Genomic DNA, 22,929 nt, shown 5'->3' on the forward strand with positions numbered 1-22,929 from the left:
ATTCAAACCGATATAGAAGATGATAATCACGAAAAGCTTGAAAGTTGGACTCAAAACTATTGCAATTTATTCGTCATATGGCCATACAAATCTGTTTGGTTTATGCTGGTTCCTGAATACCGGCTCTGGAAGTACCTTAAATTACCGTAAATTCTAAAGTGGAACTCACTTCGACATATCATGAAAAGTTTAATCGATTGTAATCTTTTTAGATAGAGTAATGAGTGATTAAAATGTCAAATTGCAGCTTAAAACGACGGTCATTAAAATAATGTCATGAAAACCGAAGAATATTCATGAAAAAAACACATGCGGATTGATAAAAAAAAGGTATCATCTCACTGATAGGTGGATTAAGCACGTTTTTCTTTTAGCGTTGTCCAACCATTCCCTTGCAATCCATGTGAGTGTTGTTCGGAATCAGAAGGGAGAACATGAATGCCCAGTTTTGTCGTTTCCTCTCGATACATTCAATGTGCATTTGTTACTTTAGATTTCTATTTTACCATAGGTTTTAAAGTCAATACAGGTATAAGATAAACCAAATCAATTCGTATTAAGACATCAAATCGTGACGTATGAGTCAAGAATTGCAAAAGCCGCTTGGAGAACCAGCTATTATACGCATAGCTAAAATTGGACGCCAATGATAGGCTGCGCATGTCATTTAGATGCTAAAAACAGTTCAGTGACAATGGTTCTTTATTTTGATTCACTAAGAACAATAAGTAGAGATTCGAAGCGAGAAGATGAATCGATCAAGTGGAGGAGCAATGGACCTAGTTCGATGGAGACTTATGTTTGATGCAGTAACATCCCTAAGTTCTGAAACTTTTGAAACATTGAAACTCCCGTTACTAATCAAAAGTTCATATAAAAGAAACTGATATGGCTTATCAGATTACGTACTTCATGAAGCTACTTAGCTTTTTTAAAGTAACCAACGCAACGAACGAATTTCTAAGCAGCTTCAAAAATGCATTGTGCAACATTCACGCGGAACTTTGGTACATATTTTGGTGGATTTTTCCCTTTTGGTGTAGTGACTAAAATGGGAAAGGTGGGTGGAAGAAGAGGGAGGTCAAATGAAAATCGATAGAATAAAGTCAATTAAAATCAATCTTACAGTCGGAAAGATTTTCTATCATCGGGCTAACGCCAATTCATTCGAAATGGTTCACTGCCAGCAGCCGAAGCAATTAATCTGATAAATGCATTTTGCAACAAGCAAAAACTTGCATAACTAGGAGCATCCCGCGCTAAGCTCAAACTTGTTAGTTTTCCTTTTCGTTCTCTCACAACAATCGCGTGAATGAAAGAATATCTTTAAAAGAGTACGGGTGAATAACGTATCAAAGCTTACGATTGAAAATGAAAATTGATTCTGATGATCACACTTCGTTGTACAAACATAATATCATAGTTTCAGACAAGCAAAATGCTATTGAGATATGTACGAATATCTTAATGGCCAGAGGAAACTGATAGGCCGATGACTTTTGGAAAATCCTTCAGCACTAGAACAATTTTAGCTTACTTCTAACACTCAGTTGGTTGAGGTAGAGATTGAAAGAGATTTTTTTATTTTTGGATCTGGAACCACGGAATGTCTGATCGATCAACCTCGGCTACACAACGATTGTTTCGTGTGGATAAACAATGTTGAGTGTCAAATTGAGAAAACACTCAAACTGTTTCCCATAGTGTTCAATAATTAAACTCATGAGTAATTTATGAGACATCTTTGATAAATCCATGCTAGTTCCACTTAGTTTTTAGGCTGATACTTTGCGATGATAATCAGAAAGGATTGTTCTAGTCTACCCGAAACTACAGAACCCGACAATTTATTCAAAAACAATTCAATATCAGTATAATAATGTGTTATTTGAGCAAAAACCGATTCTAATTTTGCACTTCAATTGCTGGCTTACCACAATTGTGACCGATCCATTATTGTTTTGTTCTACGATTCGCTATAATGGAGATGAAAAAACAGTGCGACGATTTTCATCTGGATATTAACGAAATCGAGCCGTTACGCTGGGGTTGCTGGGAGGCTTATTTCCATATAAGCCTACAGTGTTGTGGATTCAGCTTTACCCGTGCTAATAAGAAACTTTTTTCGCAAAACAAAGTTATTTATGTCTGCGCAAATTGCCGTAATGAATTGAATTGAATGGAATGAGTGTAAAATCGTACCTTTCTAATAAACTTGCTTTCGAATCTAATATACCATCTGATGATGGCTTGGCGGAACAAGTTCAACAGTTGACAAAGTTGGTTGAAATCTTGAGTGATAAAGTGGATGGCTGCATTTCGGATACTGATAAATCTAACCGATTAAAAAAGGAATGACCAAAGCTCGGCGTCAAACGCCGCTGCGGCAACCGACAGAAACATCGTCGGATTGTGGAACAAGTACTATTGACCTCAGTAACTTGTCTAAACCCATTCTGAAACCACCGATACATACACTGAAGTTTTGGCTCTACTTATCCGGTTTTCCAGACACTTAAAGCCAACAATTCTGAAAATTGCGAAACCGGCCATTGAAACCCAATATCACAACGGCCTTGTTCTTCGGCCAGTAATCGATCGCCAAAAAACATAATTCTATAATTCCGGAACTAGAACTCAGTGTCAGAAAAATGTTTTAAAGCAACCGATAAAGCCAAAGTTTGTGAGACTTTCCACTAGCACCTCTCGTTCGTTTTGTGGTTTCTTCAAATCATGTACTTCTTTGTTCATGACTGACGCCTGTATAATTTTTTTGACGAAAAATTGTACATTTTGAATAAAATTCAAGAAATACAGAACATCGAATTTAAAAAAAGAGTACATTTTTCAGTATTCAGCATTTCATCTAGCAATATTGATAAAAAAACAAAAGCAAATAATAAACCGATGATTTATTTTTATAATCTCAATAGAATTTTTTTTATTTTATTGCATTAAGAGATTTGTATGCTCAGAAATAATACTGTACTTATTGCCATCTCGGATGCAAATATTATCTTCCTGCGGTCTGCACTGCTTGTGTATACGCGCACGGTTTTGAGAGCGAACATCTGCTCGTGAACTCGACTGCTACCTCAGCAATGAGATGAATTACCTTTAAAATATAGTCCTCTCTACATATTGTCCAAAAGTACATGTCATAAGAACGATAAAGGCAACTAGGCAATTACAATTCATCGCAAGATGTGTAAGAATATCGTTACTCACATCAGATATGAATATTCCTTTACGATTCATCAATTTACCCTTATTCCTGATAATTATAAGCCATTATTTCGAACTAACTCCATCAGTTCAGAACAAATGCATTAATTTGAGATTCATTCCAAACGTACCAAGCCAGATCAAACTGGTTGCCAATTCCAGGCGTAAGGCGACTAGCTTGAAATCACCCGACGATCAATTGTCTATTTCAGGAGTCTCCAGTTAAAACGTAAAGTTAAATTTGCTGTTGGTCTGGAACTAAATTGGTATCCACCAGTGCCGTATTGAGGATGGGGCGAGTGAGGCGACCGCCTTGGGCGCCACCATCTAAGGGGCGCCAAAGAATGATGGAATTGGTGAAAATTTGTTGTACAATCAGTTTATGAAAACATTATTTTCTTGCGGTTTTTTCCGGAAAAACTATTTAAATTAGATTAAGTCTCAGATTAATATTATACTGCTACAAAAATCCGATGAAATGCCGCCATAATTATTATCATTGATATACATGAAAATGCAATTCTACAATCATTTGAATACGGCGGTTCGGCGACGACCGTAACAATTATTTTTCATGAGCAAGAGACGTTCTTTTTTCGATTGTGGATGTACACTTGGACCTTCCAAAGATCTTATTCCCAGAGAGCAAACCTGCGAATCTATTAAAGAGCAAAAATTAGATTTTCTAAAAGCCTTTGGGAAGGTTTACTTTCCTCTTCGAAACGGACTACCATTCCCGAAAATTGGCTATTGGGAGAACCAAATTTTTTTAAATGTACAAGTGCGTTTGTACGGGGATCACTGCACTGATATCGCACGTTTTGACTACTCTTTGAATTCTATATGGGAATGCGAATTCAAAATACGAAAAAAATCGTATAAACAGATTATATCGAATAAATAAAACTGTATTTTTGAGATAGTTGGTGGTCGAAACTTTAATAAATAACGAACAATGTATAATTTTGCATGTTTACCTAGCCGTACTCATAGCTTACTCTAACAGAGACGACAATTTCGTTTACATTAAATCTCTTAGCATTTCGCGTAGAGTGGGTGCGACTATTTAAGCTGAGCCTCTTACCAAAATCGAAATAATCATTGAATCGCTTTGCATTCTGTGCGGTCCGTTTGTCGTTTTGTTGGTGCTCTGCTGATTTTTCCCATTCAAGATGCTGAACGACCTCAATCATCGAGTGCTGGAGGATTTTTAACAGGGGTGACATTATGCACCCAAGTTAAACCGACTTGTCCGTACAAAGCAAAGCAAAGTCTTGGTATTACATTGGAATTTGGCCTTTCTGTTTCAAAAGACTTCGCAGCCGATTCTTAGCGTTCAGAACCATTGCATGACTAGTACTACGATATTACTGACACTAAAAATCCTTCCAGGTCGGGGCTCAAACATACGACAACTGACTTGTAAGACCAGCGCCCTATGCATTGAACCGCCAACCCTTGTCGTACAAGGACTCGTACAAAAAGTGTTTCGTATTTAATTGAATTATATTGACATAACACCTCTCATTACCAACATAAACAAACTAACGGTACTTTTCGGGAAATTCTAAATTCTAAAAAAATATCGAAAGTAAATTTCACCGTGATATTAAGAAGCATAAAAGATAACTGCTTCCTAAATGTACAAAACGGAAAGTTACAATGATTTTGGCAATAGTTGAGTAGTCCTACGTCAACAGTTCGAACAACGCAAAGGACTATTTCTTGTAGTGTTTCATGCGATGTACATCAGGGTGCCAATATTTTGGGGTCATTTCTAGTTTCGTTAAGCGGTAGTGCTCAAAAGTTAAAGCACCTAAAAAATCCCTATGCAAAACTTGAGCTGTGCCCGGCGGTTAAAGTTTGAAAATTTTCGATCTTTAAAAATAACCTTTAACTTTTTTAATGTCAAATGTCGTAGAATTGTCTGAAACGTCGAGATCTAGTGTCATCTCGAAAAATTTATTTTTGAAAAAAAAATCGATTTGACTTTGAAATTTCCGAGATCGTAATCTTTTTTTTTTGATGTCAAATATCTTAAAATTGCCTTAAACGTTGAGATAACACTAGATCCCGATATTTTATGGAATTCTAAGACATTTGGAATAAAAAAAAAATGTTTGATTTCGGAGTTCCAGATTTCAAAAAAAAAAAATACTTTGGAGTAGACAAGTAAACAGATCTCGAAATTTATAAAAATTCTAAGTCATTTGCCATTGAAAATTACTCGATTTCGGAAATCACTGTCGATTTTTTTTCAATTATCGCCAAGATGACACTAGATATTTTCATGCAATTCTATTACGTTTGGCATTCTAGTTTGAAAAACATTCTAGAGTTTAAAAAAAATGATATTTTGAATCTCGATATCGGAGTTATTTTTTATGTTAGATCTCGTAGTTTTGAATTCTAAGACATTTGGCATCAAAAAGAAAATATTCCTTTCGGATATCACAAAATTTTTTCACGTTCTAGGGTCGATTTAAAAAAAAACTTTTTCAATTTCAAATCTCGAAGTGCCAGACAATTCTAAGACATTTGGCATTAATTTTATTTCGATTTCGGAAACTTCATGCATCCCCTCCTATGGTTTCATGACAGCTATAATCAATTCCTCTCTCTAAAAAATATAACTGTTTTAAGGTCGTTTTGATGCTTTTGTGTGATTTCCGAGTTCCTGGAATCTTCAACAATTGTGTGATTTCTGAGTTCCTGGAAAGTCTTACACGAAAATGTTCTTTCTTGACTGAGTCCAATAATGATAATGATGAAGATGTCAAACGTCGCAAACGTTTGCTGTGATGGAGATACACTACCGTTGCATTTATTTATATCAAATAAATTTCGGAATACAGGGTCCGGCACTCGAAGTGTAACCAATTAAAAAGGCCATAAGTTCAGTTTGGAAAATTACTTTTACTTAATTCAAAGTACAAAATGTGTAAAAATGATACAAAATTCAGAATCAATTCACTTTTGCTCGATATGACCACCTTTTGCCTTGACTTGATGACTTGAGAGAGCGAAGGAGTTGCTTCGTTTGGCCGAAAGCGGTCAATTTCCAAACATTGTATTTTCTGACGAGAAAATTTTTCCAATTGAGCAATTCGTAAACTCTCAAAACGATAGGGTTTACTTGACCGACCGTTCATACGAGAATTTGAGTCATCGATTGGCCACCAGGAGGCAGCACCCGCAACAGATAATGGTTTGGGCCGCTGTAACCGCTGATGGGCGCTCTCCAATCGTTTTCATCGAGCCTGGCGTCAAGGTAAATGCGAAATATTATCGGGAAATTATTCTGGAGGTTGCTTTGAAGCCGTGGGCAGACAAACATTTCGGTGGCAGACCTTGGACGTTTCAGCAGGACTCGGGACCGTCTCTCAAAGCTCGAGTGAACCAAGAATGGCTGAAAAACAACGTTCCGAACTTCATCACGTCCACACAATGGCTCTCGAATTCACCAGATGCGAATCCAATAGATTATTCTCTTTAGGCCATTTTGGAGAGCAAAGTCCGAACTAAAAGATACACCAGTCTCGAGGCGCTGAAAAAAGTTATTGTCCGCGAGTGGGCCAAAATACCTGCAAGTCACATTCGGCCAAACGAAGCAACTCCTTCGCTCTCTCAAGCCATCAAGTCAAGGCAAAAGGTGGTCATATCGAGCAAAAGTGAATTGATTCTGAATTTTGTATTATTTTTACACATTTTGTACTTTGAATTAAGTAAAAGTAATTTTCCAAACTGAATTTATGGCCTTTTTAATTGGTTACACTTCGAGTGCCGGACCCTGTACAAACAAAAGAAGGAAATACAATTGACTTTTATATTTCACTTTCAGAACGCTTGCACTGGTTTTGTCGCAACGTAGCTGATTTATATCAAACTAGCTGACCCGTCCCAGTAAATTCGAACATCGGACGCATCGTGCACGAAAGCTTTTGATTGCGTTTCGAGCTTACATAGTGTATCGGTAGAACAAAAGAGTGACGAAATACCAAAGCAGAGAGCGGATGCCTGATACTCAGGGGATGTGATATATCGGGGTTGGATTTTCAACCCCGAACATAGGGCCAGAGTTTTTCTGGCCCTAAGAGGCGAATGACCATAAGGTCAAAGCCTCTATGATCGAAACAAAAGAATTTATTTCACACCCTATCGGGGAGACGTCGGCTCGAAAATATCTTGTTTGATGTTCCCTCGCTCTGTTTCTACAGCGATACATAATGTAAACATAAAGCTTTTTCAGGTCGACGCGGTTGATGCAAATGGTGCAGAATTGTCCGATGACGGACCGATCGAAGCGCTACGATCGGCCCCATATCGTGCTCAATCGGTCCGATAATCGGACCGATGATTGGACTTATGCGGGTCGACAAATTTCACTGGGGTCGAACTACCCCGGTGGATGTTGTCGACCCGCATCGGTCCGATCATCGGGCCGATTATCGGACCGATTGAGCACGATCCCGGTGGATGTTGTCGACCCGCATCGGTCCGATCATCGGGCCGATTATCGGACCGATTGAGCACGATATAGGGCCGATTGTAGCGCTTCGATCGGCCCGTCATCGGACAATTCTGCACCATTTGCATCAATCGTGTCGACCTAAGAAAGCTTTATGTTTACATTATGTATCGCTAGAGAAAAAGAGCGAAGGAATATCAAACAAGGCATTTTCGAGCCTTTATTATTTATAATTCTTAGTCCCAAATTAAATCTAAAATATACTTACTATGGAATTCATCAGAGTAATTGAAATGTTGATTGTAAAACAGGTTTTAAAACTTTCATGAATTTTGAATCATTTCGAAGCATCTTATAATGGTTTTCGGTTTTCAGAAGACTTTTGTAGAGTTTACAGTTTCAATGCGAGATTTCTAATGTAATACTCAAGAAAGCTACAAGTATTTATTAAAATAGAACATGTTTCTTGAGATAGCCTTACAGAAAAATGAAATAATGTGTGTACATCTTCTTGGTGTTTGTTAAATAAATGATGGGGGCGACTATTTTTGAGTTTGCCTCGGGCGCCAGAAATGCTCACTAAGGTTCTGCATCTGGCAGAAAATAAAATTTTGTAGTCACATATCTCAAATTTTACAAACGTCAGTTATTACCAAAATTGTCAGAAAAAAGTTTACTGTCTATTCGGCATAACCTTTACTGAATGTTCGAAAAAGCAACGAAGTGAAACTTGTGAATCACTGAGTCTTCAGCAATCAAAAGTAAACAAAGAACTCGTTTTTTGCCTTTCTCGTCCAGACCACAAAATGTCTTTGTGCGTGTGTGTGTGTGTGTGTGTGTGTGTGTATGTATGAAAGTTTGTGTGTATGTGAAAAATAATGTCTCTCACTTTTCTCAGAGATTTTCTCAAACTAAAGGTCTTATGGTCCCATAGCTTGCTATTGTAATCTATTTTTATCCCACGGTTACAAAATTACAAGGTAATATGTGCAAATCTATGAGAAAATGCGCGCTCAATTTTCTCGGAAATTTCAGAAACCGATTTTTTCAAACTCAGATGCAAAAAAAAAGTCTAAAAATTCTTTCAAAAGTCCCCGAAAAGTTGATCTATATCCGACTTCCGGTTTCGGTAACATATTACAGAGCGATAAGTGAAAAATTTTCAATTTCTTGAGTATTTTTTCACAAACAATTTTTTATAAAACTTACTTGTAAGTACATCTGATCGGCAGATCTTGTCAGTTATTGAATATACAAATCTACCTTGGGACTTCTAGTCCCCGCTTTCCGCTTCCGAAAGCACCGGTAAAAGTGAAGAAAAGTTCCAACAATATGTTATAACTCACTTCGATTCTTCAGCAACGCTCAAACCGATTTTCACAAATCATGATTCAAATTAATGTTCTAGATGGTAGTTTATACCCAAAAACATTTTTTGATTTTACCCAAGTTTGAAAAAAATCTTGACAGAATCTTCTAGCATTTGCTTATTTCGGGAAATTTGAATTGGCAAAAAGATGCACTGTTCGCAATCTCTATAAATTTGTAATTCAAAACCAGATGCAATCCTATCACTATCTCGAAGATTCTTGCAGCCTTTTTGTTCAAAAAATTTTATTTATATGTTTGACTTACAATGCGGCAAAATTAAGTGTAGAATACTTCTTTACGACGTATTGATTTTCATCAGTGTAAGTATTAAATGATTCTGCTTCGCGTCGACACTAGCGTATAAATTGAACGTTTTAGACAAGACACGAGATTAGAATCAAATAGCTCTTCATGCTATCCAACCTTTTGACAACCAATAACTCATTCCAGCCTTTAAGTAAGACGAGTTCGGTTCATATAGTGAGCTACCAGTTATATTCATAGTCCCGTGTTTATCCCTATTGGATAAATCAACCACCAAATGGAGTAATGTGAAGGGGGTTGATTGTTAATAATACACCAAGAAGTAAACGGCTATATTTCACCACTGTCAAGTGCCACTCTTCCCTTTCATGACTTTTCGAAAAGGACGACTTTCATGCAAACAAGCTGTATCGCGTATCGTATAATTACAGCTTTTACTACCTGTTTCAATGTAGCAAATTGGAATAAAAAATTTAAACTCCTGTGCCTGTTAATGCAAAGGCGGTAACTTGAGCCATACTGTTTTGAAATGACTCCCGCACATGCTTAGCAATTATGCGTTTTAGTGACATAATTTCGTTAGGTCAATTATGACAATAAATTAAGTACTTGCCACTGCAGCAAATTTAAATTGACTCAAAGGTGTGTTCTGTGGTTTTCACCAAAGGCCACTTAAGAAAATGAAAAAATGAACCATCGATTTTCCGTGTAGATTAAAATTAACTACACCGCATATGGTGTTTGAAGAGGAATTATATCGCAAAAACAAACATTCGTGTTTCATTTGCGAACTAAGGTGGTGCTAGAGACTGGTGTTTTCCAACAGGGTTTGGTTCACTCCAACATGAACAGCATACAAATCGCTATAGAGGCGATTATTTTTCGAGATGCAGAGAGCCAAGCGAGTGTTGCAGGCGTTTCGTTTAACTATTGTACAGTGAACATAAAGTGTTCGCATATAAGGCAACCGCACCGTAAATCTCAGTGACTTGAATATGCAAAAACACTAGTGAAATTTAACAAACTTGTGTATCTACGGTAATTTAAGTATACATAATTTACGTTATAATCCCAAATTGCAAAATATTTTCGCTGATGTGAATTTTACTTATTCAAACTTTTCTACACAGCAAAAATTATATGCATTAATAAAATTTTTATTCTGGCCTTTTTTCGTGAAAGCTTTACGTGCCCGATTGACTTACATTTTTGTCACTTAAAAAATTTTTTGCTACCCTTTTTCTAGGGGGAGATGAGCTCCCATTTCCATCCAACGAGGATCGGGGGACACTTCGTCCGCGGCTTATGTCATCATCCATTGTTTCATCGTCGGTGTTGTGTGTGATTTCCGTTTTCTTTTCGTTGTCCTTGTTGATCGTAGTCTTGGGTTCGTTGAGAGTTGCTGTAGATGCGCCTTGTTGTACATTGGTTGCAGTTGCTGGTTGGTTGGAGGGTAAGTTGTTAACTGCAGCTGGTGTACTTTGTTCTATAGGGGATACTGATGGTTTCGTTGAAGGGGATGCTTCATTGTTGTTGTTGGCTGTCACAGGAACTGGGGTTGCTTTAGGGTTGGTGTGAAGGAAGCATCGTTGTCCTTTGGTGTAGTTGTCTCCTGATCCAGTTTATCACATGGCTTATCGTAGTGAACAGCTTTTTGGCAATATTGACATGTGGCCATCTGATTGTCATAGGTAACAAGTGATTTGCACGGAATTCTTGTATCTTGACCGAAAATCACATAAGAAGGTATAGGCCTCTTCAAGTGTATGCGTAATAAACGTACGCCATTTAGAATACCGGGGACATAGTTTTGCGAATATATGAATCGGTGACGCTTGAGGGAAGATCATGCACACGCACTTCTATAGCACTATCTTCCATATATACTGGAATGTTCTCGTGCTCCACACAGTGCACATTGTTATTGTCTTTTGCGAATTGAGTTGCATCCAACTCTTTATAAAACTGGATGTAAACAACATTTTTCGTCTTATTGCATTGAAGTAAATGCACACGTTCGATGTCAAGATGCATTTGCTCCTTAAGCAAACCTTCAAGTTCTCGTATCGAAGGTTGAATTTTGCACTACCTGAAGTCAACAACAATTTTATTCTTTCGTGACGGCGGTAGCTTTTGTTCGTTTAGTTCACTAATTTCGAGGTCGTTCTATTGTTCACTACACAATACTGTACTTGGATTCTTCCGTCCCAAACGTGAACGGTTTTGTTATATCGACTGACTTGGATGAGATGTGAAAGCGAACTGAAAAATTATATATAAATATTATTTCAATTGTAAATTTGTAAGAAAATCATCCTGAATTCGATTCTCGACCCTGCCTATGAGGTTAGAATATCACATCACTTGGTATTCACCGTTAAGTGATACCTTTCATAAGAGCCATACTTTGATCTCAACGATTTGAGCCAAATGGTATATGACACCCGGCCCTCGGCTCAAAGTTCAGTTTTATATTTCTAGAATTATTATTGGTTGTTGAATGTTGTTTGAGACCTTTAGCATTCTGTGTATTAAGTTGGATTCGCTCAGTATTTTTCGGAGCCAAAATTCGTGGCTTGTAAATTCAATAACAACTTATAAAACCGAAAATTCAGCCATTCCTTTGAAGCTCTTGAACTTTGAAGTGCGTTTCCTTGCAACCAAGTCTACACGATAAAAAAATGTAAGTGAACCACAAGAATTTTTCTTTTATTTTGTAAGATGTTAAACAAAGAACTTCTGAACAGCTAAAAATAATTTTTCTTTAGGAATTTTTTTCGGGTTTTAATGTTTGTTGCTGAATATTCAACACTCCAAGTTTTTGAAACTTGAGATAAGTCTCCTGATCAGTTTGATATATCATTTGAATGTATCAGAGTTCAACTTCGAACGATGTCGTGTGTGAAGGAGAAGATGACTTTAATGTCAGCATTGTAGGAGATCTCAATATGTCAAGTATTTTAGCTATGGATTAATATATGGATTTGACAGCTGTTGGGTTCAGAACTGGATTATTTCCTGCTTCAAGTAAAAACGGCATTAATTTATTTTTTTATGAAAACATGATGTTTTCTCTAGCTATATCGAAAAAAGAACTGCTTATGCGTTTTATAATTAACCTTAGGAAGGTTATAAGTAGAACCTTAATAAATTGCAAATCGAAAAAATTTCATAAATTTCCACTATCGTAGCACTGTTTACTATCAGGTTTCCTTCAATAACCGAGTACAAATTATGACATAAGAAATCAATTTTTTTCTCCCATGTGAAATTCCATATTCATGCATCTAGGGTGTATAAGTCACCCTATCTAAGCGAATGTGAAAGACAAGCTGTGATAAGCATCGTAGCACATCTTTCTCACTGAGTAAAGACACGATTTTACGTGTTTCACACATTCAGCCTCCTTCTACCAGGAAAACGCTCGCAGTTAGTAACCCTCATTTATTATTTTTCTTCTAGTTTCCTCAATGCTTTCTGCTTGTAGAAATATTCAAGGCTCATTATGAGGAGAAGAAGTTTTAGGCCGACACAAATATTATTATTTTCTGAAATGCTTTAGTTGTAAATGGCTGTGAAATTTACATTTCTCACATATTACTCACAATTTAGATGTAAAGAATGATTCAATTATTTGGTTATTGAAACTAAAGGAAAACACGGATAGTCTTTAAGTTGATTCTACTCTCTAAAGAATCATCATAACAATACTAGCAAATATAAGTTTCGATAAAACCTCTGCTTAGAAAAGAGCTCTTATAATAAATGTTTGTATCAGTCTAATGGAATATGTTTACTTATTATACAGGCGCTGTCTTTTGGGACAATCTTCTAGTCCATGCTATCTAAACTTCAGCCATCCCAAATAAGGTCTTGTTAGCAAAAAGAGTTTCATCTAACTTTAGAGTAATTTAGGTGATTTATGGGGAAAAGCTATTTAGAAATTCTGTCCCCATAAATTATGATGAAACAAAAAACGTAAAGCATTCATTATGGAAACAAATTTAGCAAACGTAACTTTTTCCAGTACCTGCTGTGTCGTGCGGAAGCGTAGAACCAACCTGTCACACACCGAGGATTCTTCTCTGGAGGGAGCCAATTATTAGAGCAGAATTCAAAAAAAAAAATAAACGACAAAAATTGAACCCTTTTCTGCTGGCTCGGTCGTGTAGGGAAATCACAAGCAAGTTGTCCCAGTCGCATACACATACTTACAGGCCAGTACTCAACGGTGTCATGTCGAGGGACAATGGTTGTTTTTTTTCTACTCAGCACATGTGATGGGGGTTGACTGGTGTTCCATGTTTTGGGTTATGGCGAGTGAACGGATTTCTTATCAACCTTTTTCTATTTAACTGACCAAGCTTTCTCGCATTCCCGCGGGTTACGGTTTTCAGTGCAAAGGGACAATAAAATTGTGTGAAATTAGCAAGCCAAACAAAAACTGACTGCTGATTGGAACCGAACGAGAAGCCACTACACTCTCAAGGATATGTTAGTACCGTACCTGCCGAACGGAAGTACGAGTGAAGTTTTTTCTTCGCAATTTACGGGATCTGATTGAGAGGAAATTGAATCGCCTGGTAGGCGATAACAGACTGTTATATGCTGTAGTGGGGATTTCCGTTAATAAACTGTTATAATGAAGTAGATCAATTCACGGAGATAACAAATCTCAGTTGTTAATCGAAAGCTGAAAAGTAAATTAATATTTCAAATTCTTATATTAAATATAAGAATTTGAAAAAATAGTTTACTTTTCGAGATACTTATTGAATATTCTTAATTTTTTTCATGAACACGAAAGGCAATTACAGAAATTAACAACTAAAAAGGTTTTCCATCAGATTCATCTTTCTTACAAATGTATATGCTGAACAAATTGAAAGCATTTTCAATTATGCGAAAATTAACCGAAAAAGTGAAATTACAAAAACCTTTGATTTTTCATATTCCTATTCGGTCTATTATCATCTACTAAGCTTCTAGATTCTGAGGTAACATAGTCATATAATACAATAAATATAATAATATAATTTTTCAGAACAAAAGTTTTTGCTACGATTTTTTCTGCTTATTTTCTAACTTCTGAAAAAGTATTCAATTTTTTTCTGAGTTTATTGACATAGGATTAGATATTTGTTTTCCATACATCGAATACAAAGTACGTAAAATAAATAGATAAAGCTATACGAGGTCTGTTCAAAAAGTACCCGGAATTCTCATTTTTCTAAAAAAATATTTATTTATTCGTCTACATCTATATGGTCCCCTTCAAAGTAATCCCCCCTAGATAAAATACACTTATGCCAGCGTTTTTTCCAGTCTTCGAAACACCCCTGATAGTCACTTTTTGTAATGCTCTGTAGCACTCTCAGCGATTCTGCCTTTATCTCATCAATCGATGAAAAACGCTGTCCTTTCATGGGTCTCTTCAACTTTGGGAACAGGAAAAAATCACACGGAGTGATATCTGGTGAATAAGGAGGTTTAACAGCTCCTGAGCGATGGTAATGCGTTTGTTTTTTGATCAAAATTCAGCAGTTTTGGAACGAATTTTGCTGCCACTCGTTTCATGCCTAAAACATTTGAAAAAATATGATGGCATGAGCCAACTGATATGCCAACTTCATCAGCAACTTCTCTAATAGTGATTCGGCGATCATCCATAATCATTTTTTCCACTTTTCCCACATTTTCATCGATTATTGACGTGCTGGGTCGACCGGAGCGTTCGTCGTCTTCAACGTCTTCGCGGCCATCTTGGAAACGCTTATACCACTCGTAAACACTTGTTTTTTTCATAGCAGACTCACCGTAGGCTCTCTGTAACATTTCGCACACTTGGTTACACTTTATTTCATTTTCCACGCAAAATTTAATACAAATTCTTTGACTCTTCAATTCAAAAATCGCCGAGCTCAAAAAAACACGTCTACACCAGCCGCTACAAGACAGAATGTAAACAATGAATACAGCTGAAAATTTCACCATACATTAGAAACATATGTACCAACACAATAAAAAAAAATTTTGACCACCGGACTCTTCAGACGCGCGCAATTAAAAAATTCCGGGAACTTTTTGAACAGACCTCGTATATCTGAAATAATTAATAATGAACGGTTTTCAATTTTATCAGTTTGCTAAACCATTATCATGATTTCCTATGAAAAAGACCGTGAACTTATTTCATAGGAATTCCGCTCTCGATCATATTCAAAATATATTTTAGCTATGAGTTTGACAATAGTTTTGTAGTTCTACATCAACAGTTCGAAAAACCTCGTTGGGTTTTTCTTAGAGTATCCAATCGATTTCCTATAACTTCAACTCCATGTACTATTTTGTGGCCTTATCCTAAACTTTTCTTTGTTGGTGTTTTCTGCAAAGTTGTAGGGGTATTTACGCGGTTTTATGGAAATGAACGACCGTGTGTTAAGACAGATAAAAAATAAGTTTTAACTATTTTAGCTATAGAGAGTTGTCGTCTTCGGCGATATTGGTAGACAACAACAATTTCAACTTTGTTGAAGATATTCTGTTCCTAACTAAAGCCCTTAAAATTATGAATTGTTTTATATAAAATGATCATATTTCGAATGTGATCATTCCAGAAGCTTGCAGAAAGGTGCATTTCAAAACACTCTAGTTTGAAACTACGTTTTATTTATATTAAAATCTCGAAAAAATGGTTTGTATAATGGTTTGTATCTATTGGTATCCTGTGCTATGAGCGAATGTATATCTGAACATGAACAACATAATATAAGACATGTAGGTTTAACAAATTTTATTTCATGTTCTGAATCGTTTGAACTACAAGTATATGATTAATGCTTACACTTGTCATTGTTTCTCATCGAGCTTAAATAATTTTTTTTTTTTGAGATTTAGTGTCATCTCAAAAAAAAAATTTATTTGAAAACATCAACTTTTTGGGAATTTTGATATATTTTCTAAGTCCCAAAAAGTCGATTTTTTCAAAAAAAATTTTTTTCGAGATGACACCAAATCTCGACGTTTCATGCAATTCTCGAACCGATCGAAAATATAATTTTGATGCTAAAACATCAAAATTATTTTTTTCGATTTCGAAAATTTCATGTACCCTTCCCCCCTATGGTGATTTTTCAAGATATATGAAAATTACACTAAGTGGACTAAGAAGGGTTTTTTTAGATTAGCATCACTCTTCTCATACAAATAATCAACGCAAATGTTTGGAAAAATGATGCTGACTGTGTGACATAAACACTGAAGCATGCTTTTGTGAACTACTCGAATCAATCTGAATCAATTGGTGTTAAAATTAGTATCCGAAATTATTTAATAAAAGTATGAAATATATTTTCATGAGACTGTTATGAAAGAAGAGAAAGGCATTATCACACCACTAGGTGGATTAAGAAGGGTTTTTACTCATACCGTTTCTGTCACACCACTCCATAACTTTGTCAACGTCCATTTGTAAGGCACAACAATCCACATGGCTAGTAATAATGCGATACACTTGGAGATCGTCTGCATACATTACTTTAGACGAAGAAAATTCTCTACATATGTCATTAACGAACAGCACAAATAGTAGTGGTCCAAGTTGGCTTCCTTGGGGAACACCTGATATAGTATTGGAAGGATCAAAAATAATGGATCCTACAGTAACTGAGGCCATGCGATTTGTAAGATACGAAAAAATTCAATCAGTCAACCAGCCAGGAAATTCACAACGCCTCATTTTTTCTATTTCGAGCTGATGGGGAACGCAATCGAAAGCTTTCGAAAAATCGTAGAACAACACAGAAGTTTGTGGTCGTTTTTCGAGTTATTCAATCACTGTAGAAACGTAGCTCATCATTTTAATCCCTTTCTGACAAAGCCATACTGATCAGTGTTGATATTGTCCTTTACTGCGGGATAGAGATACTCCAACAGCATACGTTCGACAACTCAGAATGGAAATGCCTCTGTAGTTATTGACGTCATGAACGTTACCAGTTTTATGAACCGAAACGATTAAAGCTTCTTTTCACTATGCCGGAAAATAATACTCAGCTAAGGAACGATTGAAAAGCAGCGAAGTCCGTAAAGCTAAAACAGAAGAACATTCTTCTATCAATAAAGGGGACATCATTGTCGTAGAAAGCGCCCCTATCGGCTAAAACGCCCTCGTTCTTTTTTAAGCATTCAACACCTTTATAAACAAAAGCTTTATAACTAACACTATCATTTTGTGGGATCTTTATACTAAACAAGTTGTCGTCTGCTGCAAAATATGAATAAACTGAAAATATTTTTAGGCAGCTTATCGATATGATATTTTGCGTCGTCTAAATAAGTCTAATGTCCTTTAAAAACATCGAATAGTCGGTTTCTGTTTAGTGACTAGCTTTTATTAGTGCTAATGTCTCTATTCATGTAAAGAAACTAAGCCATATCTTTGATATATCAGTTTTTTAGTAAAAGTTTCTCTATAGACATAATGCCCCACTTTTAATGTAGCAGTGTGCTCCGTTCAAAAATATAATTTTATAGATTTATAATGATTCTTTAGGAAAAACGTTACATTGGGAGAATCGAAAATGTTGGTTTCCAATAGTAACTAATTGACTATGCAAATAATTTCTGATGCAAATAATATCTCCTTTTTTGCATATTACATAATTCTTTTGGTGCATATGTCTTTTGTTGTGTGTTTTTATTACTCAATTTTCATTACTTCTATCAGAATTATTAAAAATTATGTTTCTTTGTCTTATTGCAATGATATACCCACATTCTCCAGGAAAATATATAAATACATTGAGAAATATTTTGACCAACAGCGGAGAGGAAAATCATAGATCTGGGGCCATCGTCCAAGTACCATGTACGCGGGTGGTTTTAGGAAATTTTCGATGGAAATTTTGAAAAATTTGCCACAAACCAACAACATACAGATCTTTGAAATACTTTTATCTATCTACAGGGTGAAAATGGCTGGAAAATTCGGAGGATTTTCCGAGTCTTATCAAAAATAGCTCTGAAAAATGAGTGTTTTTGTTATCTTTCACAATTATCTGGAAAAATAATGCGATGACATAAATTTTTTTTAAATAAACCTTATGATGGATACAAAGATTACATTCGGACACAATTTTGGAAAACCTTTTCACGCTTTTCATAGAAAATCTACGAATTTCAAAAATTTCCACGAAATCAGTCATATGAAACTCGTTTATTTTCCATGAAAAACGTGAAAAGGTTTTCCAAAAATGTGTCCGAATGTGATCCTTGTTGCCAGCATAAGTTTTTTTTGAAGAAAAAAATTCATTCCATCGATTAAAAGATTACAAAAAAAGCTCATTTTTTCAGTGCTATTCTCCGAATTTTCCAGCCATTTTTCCCCTGTAGATAGATAAAAGTATTTCAAAGGTCTGTATGTTTTTGGTTTTGTCAAATTTTTCAAAATTTCCATCGAAAATTTCCTAAAACCACCCGCGCGTATGGTAAAGCTTGCTTCATTTAGAATTGGAACAAACTTTTGCTCATATTGTGGCGCTCCTGGTGGACGGATTTGGAAGCTCTTGGCGTCCACGTGTCGGGAATTTTGTCAGCTTCACGTATGATTTTTGACATTCCGAAAATCGACTGTACTTTGTAAACAATCAACATGGAAGCCGAAAGAAGGAAAAAAATTGTGCACAGTTATTTGGAAAATCCATTGTGGTCTACATCTAGGCTAGCTAAACAGCTGAAATTGCCCAGAAATACCGTATGGCGCGTTATCAAACGGTATAAGAAAACATTGACAACGATTCGGAAGCCTCAAGCCAATCGTCGGAGTCGAACTGACGACCGGAAATTGCGTGGTAATATTTTGAAGACGATTAGGAGGAATCCTAATCTGTCGGACCGTGATTTGGCCAGAAAATTCGATGCTGCCCATAGTACCGCGAGGAGAACTCGACTCCGGGAAGGAATCAAGTCGTATCGAGCTAGCAAACAGCCAAATCGGACCATGAAACAGAATAGTGTGGTCAAAATTCGTGCTCGGAAACTATATGACCAGGTGCTGACCAAGTCCAACGGGTGTCTTCTGATGGACGATGAAACCTGTGTCAAGACTGACTTCGGTCAAATCCCAGGTCAAAAATTTTACTTGGCAACGGCGCGGGGGGATGTTCCGGCCAAATTTAAATTTGTTTTTGCCGACAAATTTCCAAGAAAATTTATGATTTGGCCGGGCATTTGCAGCAGCGGCAAAAAAACGAAAGTTTTCGTTACAAATAAGACAATGACATCGGAACTATACCAAAAAGAGTGTCTCCAAAAACGAATTTGGCCGTTCATTCGATCCCACGACCATCCTGTAATGTTTTGGCCAGATTTAAAAAGCTGTCATTACAGCAAAGCCATTTAAGAATGGTATGCAGAGAAAGTGGTCCAGTTTGTTCCGAAAAACCTTAACCCACTCAACTGCCCCCAGTTCCGCCCTATTGAGAAATACTGGGCAATCATGAAGAGGAGACTCAAGGCAAAGGGAAACGTTGTCAAAGACATCAATCAGATGACGACCTGGTGGAATAAAGCGCTATCCACACTAGGCCGTGACGTATCCGGAACGGGACCGCAACGTGCCGGGATTTATTTGTAAAATATTCTCATCACACCGTGCACCTTCCGTGTCGCTACCGTTGCTATTAGTAACATACACAATCGTTGCATTTGATGTGCTTCTGTTCCTCACGAAAATGGCACATTTTTCCAACGAAGAATTGGCCAGAATTGCAATTGCTCTGAATGACGAAGATAATCAGCAGTTTAAAAACAAAAAAAAAGAAAGAAGATTTGGATGCACGAACTTTGGCGAAAAAGAGCAGTTGAGGGTGAATTTACCACCTTATATAAGCAGCTTGTGAATGACGATATCAAGCAATATTTTCGAATGCCTGAAGCCTGTTTCAACTCGCTGTTGAGTAAAATTCATCAGTGTCTTATGTCGTTTTCGTTTTTAAACTGCACTACACCGGTGCAGTGCTACACCATGGCATGAATAAACGAACAGAAATGATGAAAACATAAACAGTAACCCTTGACTACAATAAAAGATTCCATTGCACAGAGCTACACCGAACTTTTGATGAGTGCTACACCAGTGGTATCGGTGCAGAAAAAGTGTAGCACTGGAGTAGTGCAATTGATAAAAACGAACGGTTCCAGTGCAGCTTTCGCTGCACCAGTGTAGTGCAATTTAAAAACGAAAACGACATTAAAAAGCATGACACTACATTCCGATTAGCAGTGACTCCCGAGAGGCTGGCAGTTTGTTTAAGATATTTGCATTGATTTTTTACAAGATTTTTTTATAAATGTCAAGAAAACTCCAACCAAAAAATCTATAACGATCATTGAGATAGGCTTATAGTTTGTGTTCGTCTCATGATTTCAGATATTTACCAACAGGAGACACGCAAAAAACCATAGCATTTAGTTACAGACATAGGGGGGTTTACCAGATTGTTCACGAGTGTCGTGCAATTACCGAAAAAATGGCCGAAACCAACAGAAGATATGCGGAAGAAGATTGTTAACCATTTTTGTGGAATTTCCAGCTGTGTCTTGGAGCCTTGGATGGGAAGCATGTGACAATTCAAGCACCTGCCCATAGTGTCTTTGAGTCAACGCATGCTTTGACCGTGCTTCGGACGTGTGTCGATACAGACGCGGGTACGACACGGTCTAGTGAGAATGTTCACATGGAGCTGCATTAAACAATTTTGAAGCGTAACCCGATCGGGATCCGGTCCAGTCCCGTTCCGGATACGTCACGGCCTAGTGTGAATAGCGCTTAAGATAGCTAAAACGATGGACGAAGAAGGTGTGCGCCGCCTACTGAGCCGTGTTACAGGAAAAATTCGAGAATTCCTTCAAAACCGTGACGAATAATTTTATCCGTATTTTTTCTTAAAAGAATGAAGAAAACGCTACATTTGTATAAAAAAAGATCTTGAATACAATAATAAATAACTGAAATACAGGCAATTGTCTTTGTTCCAATTCTTTTTGAAGCAAGCTTTACTTAGACGATGGCCTTAGGTATAAAAAAATTTCTATCGCCGCTTGCATTTGTATTTTTGTTCGACTTACTTTGTGAATGTTCGGATATGTTTGCTGGTGAAGCATCACACTTGAAGTAAAAAAATGAAGTGCATCCATCAGTTTTGCTCAAATCCAGTGAGAAAACAGCATAAAGCATTTATATGATCGCATAGCTTTGAAGCGTTTTGTTATTTTAAGTATTTTTACAAATTGTAACACTTTGCATAGTAAACTATTCCTCTAGGAATAATTTGAAAAAAGAATGAAAAAAAAAGATTTTGGAAACCGTTTTAGTAACACTACCGAACGACTTAAGGATCAAATGTAAACTAAATTTACTTGGGTTGGTAATTTGTGTATTACTTACATTTTATTTGGTACGTATGTCATAGATCTATGTATTTATATACGCGGTCACGCCATCTCTGTGTAAAGTGAGGAAGTAATTTGAAATAATAACTTTTTCACTAATCACACTGTAACTCCGGAACCGGAAGTCGGATCAAAATTAAACGCAGGTTGGTGGTTCAATGCTTATGGCAATGGTCTTACAAACCACTTGTCATATGTTCGATCCCCGACCTGGAAGGATTCATAGTCTCAGTAGGATCGTAGTATTAGTCATGCAATGATTCTGTACGCTAAGAATTGGCTGCGGAGTCTGTTGAAACAGAAAGGCCAAATTCGACAAAAGGAATGTAATGCCAAGATTTTTTTATGTGGGGTTACAAGACCTTTCATTTCAATCTAAGTTCATGAAAATCGGTTCAGTCATCTCCGAGAAAAGTGAGTGCAAAAAAATGTCACACACACAAACACACACACACACACACACACACACACACACACACACATGTGCACACACTCAGATATTTTACGTACTCGACGAACTGAGTTGGGTCTCGGTTCAAAAGTCGATTTTCACAGTGATTTCATAACCTTTCTATATGAGAAAGGCAAAAAGATTTGTCAAGGCCTTCAAAATAGGCTTCCATTTCTACAATGACCTCAGTATTCGACAAAATTTCTTTCCCTGGAGAAACCTTTTCAGATTTTCAAAATTGATAATAATCGCTGAGGTCCAGGTCTGGAGAATATGGGGGATGGTGGACCAATCCGTATCCCAGATCATTCAATTTCACTGTTACTTTTATACATGCATTTGCTGATACGTCTTTTTCCATAGCTTGATGAAATTAGAACTCGTCTGACACGATCAGCTGTTGTTCAAACACTAGTGGATAGATTGTCATGAAATTTGGTATTGGGCCATCTGGAGGCTTGATCCCAACAAAAATATACGGTTCGAAACTATTCACGTCTTTTCTGTGAGAGGCCCGGGAATTTTCATTCCATGTATTACAGATACGTTTTTCGAATGTTACTTACAATCATCATCAGTGTATCAAAACTCAAATATTTTTTACGCAAAATATGCATCATCCAATAATTGTCGAGACGAGTTTGAAATTAGAAGCAGAAAACTCACTAGATTCATACAAACTTTCATTATGTTATTT

General features: G+C 36.7%; 1 protein-coding gene across 4 annotated transcripts in view; it reads right to left on the reverse strand.

Annotated features, from left to right (window-relative positions):
- LOC131439455 (zwei Ig domain protein zig-8-like) overlaps positions 1–22,929 on the reverse strand; it is a 436,989-nt gene that overhangs the window by 318,408 nt on the left and 95,652 nt on the right. Inside the window, exon 1 of one of the 4 annotated variants that reach the window (XM_058610478.1) lies at positions 13,544–13,718. The exons of the other annotated variants lie outside the window; for them this stretch is intronic. The gene's annotated coding sequence lies outside the window, so the exon portion shown is untranslated. Of the gene's footprint in view, positions 1–13,543; positions 13,719–22,929 lie in introns of those variants that run through there. 4 annotated transcript variants of the gene reach the window in all.

Source organism: Malaya genurostris, chromosome 3 (assembly GCF_030247185.1).
Source record: "Malaya genurostris strain Urasoe2022 chromosome 3, Malgen_1.1, whole genome shotgun sequence".
In the NCBI taxonomy this organism is placed as follows: Eukaryota; Metazoa; Arthropoda; class Insecta; order Diptera; family Culicidae; genus Malaya; species Malaya genurostris.